Source organism: Triturus cristatus, chromosome 7, assembly GCF_964204655.1.
Source record: "Triturus cristatus chromosome 7, aTriCri1.1, whole genome shotgun sequence".
NCBI lineage: Eukaryota > Metazoa > Chordata > Amphibia > Caudata > Salamandridae > Triturus > Triturus cristatus.
In genome coordinates, this window is record NC_140590.1 from 1,228,926,191 (window position 1) to 1,228,933,504 (window position 7,314).

The following is a 7,314-nucleotide window of genomic DNA, read 5'->3' on the forward strand; positions in this document are numbered from 1 at the left end:
TCCAATGTCAGTCAGGATAACTTTCAGGATTCCAACAGTTTCCTCCTCAACCACTTCTCGTACGGTCCCCTCTGGATTTCCTTGACTCTCTGCCTCTTCACCTTCAGACAGTGCCACATACGTCCATTCCGGTGACCTATACTTCTGGTTAGGTTTCCTGATTCTCTTGATCTCCTCTGGTTCTTTTGAGACCTTTTGTTTATCACCCTTTGCTTGATTCTGACTTGACACCTCGTTCACCTGTTCGGCTTTCGATGAACTTGAACTTGCACTTGCTCGTGTCAGTCTGTACCTTAGCCTCTTTATTCTGTTAGGCCAAAGATCTCCTCTTACACTCCTTTTCGGTCTTACTTCTTTATTATTTCTCTCTCCAATCCAAGTTCTCTTTCTCAGAACTCGACCCTCTGATTTCTCATTCTCACTCTCATCTGATTCTGTCTCATTTGCCTCTTGTCCATGAACAATTCTCTTTTGCTCCACAGTCTTTTCCACCACCGATTGAGATTTTCCTAATTCTGTCCCTCCTCGGGTCTCCGACACGCAATATTCTTGCTGTCTACTTGTCCCTTCACCTAGCTTATCAGGAATGTCCCCTACACCTCCTCGGGGGTCTTCCGCAATCTGTCCCTCTCTATCTTCTACTGACCCTGCTTCTTCAGGTGTAATCTCAAGTGGATTTTCAACCTCCTCATCTGACTCAGGTGTAGTCTCTGTGGAATTGCTCTCTTCTCCTCTTTCTTCTCCACTGTTTGTTGGAACTTCAGGCACTCTTACAGAATCTGATCTCTCCTCTGAGACTCTCAATGTTTCCCTTGAAGCCTCTCTTGGACAGAAAAAAGAATCACCTGACTCTCTTTCTCCTTCCCCCCTTTCAGGATTCTTTTTTCTTCTCACTGGTTCAGTTTCTGCATCATCACTGGAGTCTGACTCTTCAAAATACTCTTTACCAGTCCCATCCTTCGGATTTGGAACTCTCAGAGTATGACTTGCATGAACCCAGTTCTTCACACCAGCACACTTTACTGCAGTTGTCGTAGTCAGAATGACTTGCCTTGGCCTTCCCCACCTCGGAACCAAGCAATTTCTTCTCCAGTGCACCTTAATCCTCACCCAGTCCCCTGGACTCAGATCATGGGCTTGCTTCTTCTCAAGTGTGGTAGCGTCTTCTCCAACCTGGTGAAACACAGAATGAACTGCGTCAGCCAGGCCTTTACAGTAATCCAAAATCATGTCATCAGTTATTGTCATCAACTTGTTGACAGGCACGAATGCATGTCTCATCGCACGTCCCATCAATATTTCATGTGGACTCAACCCTGTGGTTCTATCTGGAGTAGACCTAATAGTCATAAGCACTAGAGGCAAGACATCAGGCCATTTCATTCCAGTGGCTAAACACATCTTACCAATTCGGTTTTTGATTGTGCCGTTCATCTGTTCAACCACACCAGAAGCCTCTGGTCTGTATGCACAATGTAGCTTCTGCTGTATGCTCAATGCTTCACAAATTAAACCCATGAGCTCATTGTAGAAGTGTCCACCTCTGTCTGACTCAATTGTCACTGGGAACCCGTACCTAGGAATCAACTCTCTTAACAGTAACTTTGCAACTGTTATTCCATCATTCCTCCTAGTCGGATAGGCCTCCACCCATCTTGAGAACAAACAGACTACCACTAGAACATAACAAATGATCAAAGGGGAGGGAAAAAGAAGCTGTGGTCCATTCGGCTTCCTATGTTCAATACAAAAAATCAAAAAGAGAGTGGACCACTTGTCCTGTGTAGCCAGGGTCTTATCTCAGTTAGTTCCTTCATAAAAGAACCCTCATAACTATACACAGGTACCAGAGGCGGCATGAACTGGGTTACCGCTTATGTGTATTAGTGCAGCATCATCATTGGGTCTTTTTTGAATGTACGCTGCCCTCCACCCGGAGGAAGACCTTCTGGTTCAACAGTAGTATCCAGACATGAAAAACAAAAAATGTGAGAGGGTTCGTATCTAATGAGCTAAAATCTCTTGGTCATTGTTTCCATAGTGACTTTATTCTTGAAAGCTTGATCAGAGAATTAAAAGAAAGAAGTGCGGGGTGAGACGGAGTTACTGGTCTGCCGTACTTTTCATGATATAGGGGTCAACATGTTTCAGCCTTCTGCAAAGGTCTAAAGGCTTTCATCAGGACCGATATTTATAGGAAGGCGCTTTGTCGCTCCTAAAGTGAGAAAACTTATCACTTGTTCTGAGTAAGGGGGGTCAGATCAATAGTGTCTGTACCTGGAAAAGGTAGAAAAGGTTACATTCACCAAATTTTCTTGATTCAAGACCATGAAATACTACTTCATGAGATCATATAGGGCAACTACTGGTATGGGGGGAGGTAAGTGAAGGAAAAGATAATCTAAAGCAAATAGGCGAATGCCAGGGGCGGTTACGTGAAGTTAAGGGATGCTAATCTTGGTGAGGTGAAATTAAGAAATCATTGTGAGAATTTTCACTAGTTCGTAATGATAAGTGTAAAGACATTGTGGATACAAAATACGAAGCGCTGTGGATAATGTCATTCAAGGTGTGTTGATAATCCTGCGATGGACTAAATGTGTCATCATTAATATGGTAAAATGCGAGTCGCTAAGTATGCCGCTTATGAAGACGTAAGTAAAATAGGCTTAGTCACATCTTCCAATAAATCAATCGTTAGTGTTTCAAAAAACATGCTACAATGATGCGTCAAAGCGTGTTTACCTTAGACAGAGTTATTAGTATTCATACGAGGATGCCCGGAGGCAGGCCGAGAATTCATTGCTGTGATTAAATGAAAAAGACAAACGAGGTAAATTAGAAAGATCTTACTTCAGTTTAGACGTTGTTCCAAACAACGGCAGCCATCGGAGCTTACCGATTCTCGCACGTTCGTTGTCTGTATCTGCCTCTTCTCGCGGTACACCCAACCAGAATCGTCCGTGTAGGCTTACCGTTAAGAGGTGCAACGGTAATAGAGGCTAAATAAAGACTCTATGTTGTACGGTAAAGATTGGCAAATTGTCGTGGTTGGCACGGTACAATCGTGTGTTTTTTATCTCTCCTTAAAATTTTTTTTAACTTAATCAAATTTGAATACGTTAATCTATTGAAGACATTACTGTTAGGGATGTGAAATTATACTTTGTTGTATTTGCGATGGTCTATTGTTAATATGTGATGTTCCCTGGGGAAACTATCAGGACTAGAGTATGATACTCTAATTGAGATGTGGAGAAGCTGCTCCCACAACAGAAGACCCTAGACACCCTAGAAAACGTGTTGTTCTCGGAACCTTGGACTCATTCAACACCGAGACATTTTGTACTACAGTGTTGCAAGTTAGCTCTGACCGAGAACTTTTTTGAATACGAGGGTACTCTCTACAGACAACGCCACGGTACATCTATGGGCAGCACCTTTGCTCCCAGTGTGGCAGGTCTGTATGTCAGTGACTTCGAGCAAAAATACATTTACAATCCCGACAATCCTTACCTGACCAAAGTGAAATTCTGGAAGCGTTACATAGATGACGTCATAATGATTTGGGAAGATACTGCTGAGACTTTAGAAAATTTTCTTGGATGGATCAACTCCAGAGATGAGTGCTTAAAATTTACCTGCACTTTCGACAGACACAAACTTGACTTCCTTGACGTCACTATCTATTCAGAGAACAACCTCCTCCAGACGAAGACGTATCACAAACCAACAGCAAAGAACAGCTTGCTGTCTTACAATAGCTTTCACCCACGCCCTCTCAGAGACAATTTACCATTCAGCCAGTTTCTTAGATTGAAGAGGAACTGTAGCAATCTCCAAACTTACAAAACTCAGGCCAAAGAATTGGGCGAGAAACTAATCAAAAGAGACTACCCAGTGAAAATCATCAGGAAGTGCCAAAAAAGAGCCCTGTACCAACCAAGAGAAAATCTTCTACAGACATCCACACGGGCAGAACCAGAGGATCTTCTAACGTGCGTCACCACATATAACACCGTGTCCAACACAGTGAAAAAGATTGTGAATAAAAATTGGAGAATTCTAACCTCTGATACTTTACAATGGCCTAAACCTAGGTTTGCGAACAAAAGGACGAGGAACATAAAAGATCTTCTAGTACATACTAGACCAGCTCTGCAAACAACTACATAAACTATAACAGCAGCATGGAACCTTGCACCGATCACAGGACACTACCCTTGTGGGACGTGCTCAGTTTGCAGCCTAACAAAAGTGACCAAAACCATCCAACTCCTTCCCAATCTGATGTGGACACTTCGACAACATACTAATTGCAATACTACCCATGTAATTTACATGATCACCTGCCCCTGTGACCTTAAATATATTGGAATGACTTGCCGCAAAATAAAATTAAGGATCACAGAACATAAAAGCAACGTGAACTGCAAAAGAGCAACAACCAAAATGAGTAGACACTTCATAGAGAACAACCATGCCACCAGTGACCTAAAATGGGTTGTCCTAGAGAGTTTGAGAACTGTCAACTATAATGCTGAACGTATTTTGTATGAAAAAGAACAACGTTGGATTGACCGTCTGTCCACGGACAAGCAAGGCCTCAACGATAATATCCCATGGTACACTTTGGCCTCATAAGTCTTCCATAACATGAATATTTGAAACAAACAAGGTCAAAGCACCTGATTAACCTTCATCCTTTCTAATTGATCAAGGTACGCGAATTACGCATACCAAATATTTATCCCACCATCTGATTTCAGACCCACGAGGGTGGAGCAGCTTCTCCACATCTCGATTAGAGTATCATACTCTAGTCCTGATAGTTTCCCCAGGGAACATCACATATTAGCAATAGACCATCGCAAATACAACAAAGTATAATTTCACATCCCTAACAGTAATGTCTTCAATAGATTAACGTATTCAAATTTCATTAATTAAAAAAATTTTTAAGGAGAGATAAAAAACACACGATTGTACCGTGCCAACCACGACAATTTGCCAATCTTTACCGTACAACGTAGAGTCTTTCTTTAGCCTCTATTACCGTTGCACCTCTTAACGGTAAGCCTACACGGACGATTCTGGTTGGGTGTACCGCGAGAAGAGGCAGATGCAGACAACGAACGTGCGAGAATCGGTAAGCTCCGATGGCCGCCGTTGTTTGGAACAACGTCTAAACTGAAGTAAGATCTTTCTAATTTACCTCGTTTGTCTTTTTCATTTAATCACAGCAATGAATTCTCGGCCTGCCTCCGGGCATCCTCGTATGAATACTAATAACTCTGTCTAAGGTAAACACGCTTTGACGCATCATTGTAGCATGTTTTTTGAAACACTAACGACTGATTTATTGGAAGATGTGACTAAGCCTATTTTACTTACGTCTTCATAAGTGGCATACTTAGCGACTCGCATTTTACCATATTAATGATGACACATTTAGTCCATCGCAGGATTATCAACACACCTTGAATGACATTATCCACAGCGCTTCGTATTTTGTATCCACAATGTGTTTACACTTATCATTACGAACTAGTGAAAATTCTCACAATGATTTCTTAATTTCACCTCACCAAGATTAGCATCCCTTAACTTCACGTAACCGCCCCTGGCATTCGCCTATTTGCTTTAGATTATCTTTTCCTTCACTTACCTCCCCCCATACCAGTAGTTGCCCTATATGATCTCATGAAGTAGTATTTCATGGTCTTGAATCAAGAAAATTTGGTGAATGTAACCTTTTCTACCTTTTCCAGGTACAGACACTATTGATCTGACCCCCCTTACTCAGAACAAGTGATAAGTTTTCTCACTTTAGGAGCGACAAAGCGCCTTCCTATAAATATCGGTCCTGATGAAAGCCTTTAGACCTTTGCAGAAGGCTGAAACATGTTGACCCCTATATCATGAAAAGTACGGCAGACCAGTAACTCCGTCTCACCCCGCACTTCTTTCTTTTAATTCTCTGATCAAGCTTTCAAGAATAAAGTCACTATGGAAACAATGACCAAGAGATTTTAGCTCATTAGATACGAACCCTCTCACATTTTTTGTTTTTCATGTCTGGATACTACTGTTGAACCAGAAGGTCTTCCTCCGGGTGGAGGGCAGCGTACATTCAAAAAAGACCCAATGATGATGCTGCACTAATACACATAAGCGGTAACCCAGTTCATGCCGCCTCTGGTACCTGTGTATAGTTATGAGGGTTCTTTTATGAAGGAACTAACTGAGATAAGACCCTGGCTACACAGGACAAGTGGTCCACTCTCTTTTTGATTTTTTGTACCACTAGAACATACCTTAATCTGTTCACTTGGGGCATTTCAATGAAATCTATTTGCATTCTGGTAAAAGGACCTCCTTCTCTGCCTATTGTTCCTAGACTCACCACTGTCTTTTTTCCAGTATTGAACTGCTGACAAATCAAACATCTTTGACAGATGCTTTCTGCAATTAGCCTGAACTTTGCATTGTACCAGGTTTGTTTGAAGGACCTAATCATTGCGTCCCTCCCCAGATGTCCCTGACCATGATACATCCTTGCCATTGTTGACAACATGCTATTTGGCATGACTGGTCTACCATCTCTATAGATCCAAACATGATCTGTCTCTCTTGGGGCACAACCTGCCTTGATCCAATCTCTCATTTCCTCATCTCCTGCCTCATCCTGCAACTGTTTCACTTCATCCCACGTTTCTAGGACATTAGTAAACATCACAGAACAAAATGACATCTCCCTTTCTCGTCCCCTGTTAATCGAATTATTGTTCTTTGCACAATACTGTGCTATGTCATTGGCAAAACGATTACCAAGAGTAACAAAATCATCTCCTTGTCCATGAGCAGCACACTTCACAACTGCTAATTCTTTGGGCAGCTGTATCGCCTCAAGCAACTTTCCAATCACTTCAGCATTCTTTATTGGAGTCCCACTCGACGTCAAGAAACCTCTCTGAAGCCAAAGTTGGCCAAAATCATGAACCACTCCAAATCCATACTGACTATCAGTCATCACAGTCACCCTCAGATTCTTCCCAATCTTGCAAGCTTTCGTCAATGCCACCAATTCAGCCACTTGAGCAGATCTCACTCCTTTCAAAGACGAAGCTTCCATAACTTCTGAAACCTTGCACACTGCATATGCTGCACTCAGCACACCATCATCAGTTCTCAGACATGATCCATCCACAAACAGCACATGATCACTCTCAGGTAATGGCAGATCTCTTATGTCTGGTCTAGGTTTTGTGCAGTAGTCAAGCACATCCAAACAATCATGATCAACATCATCTC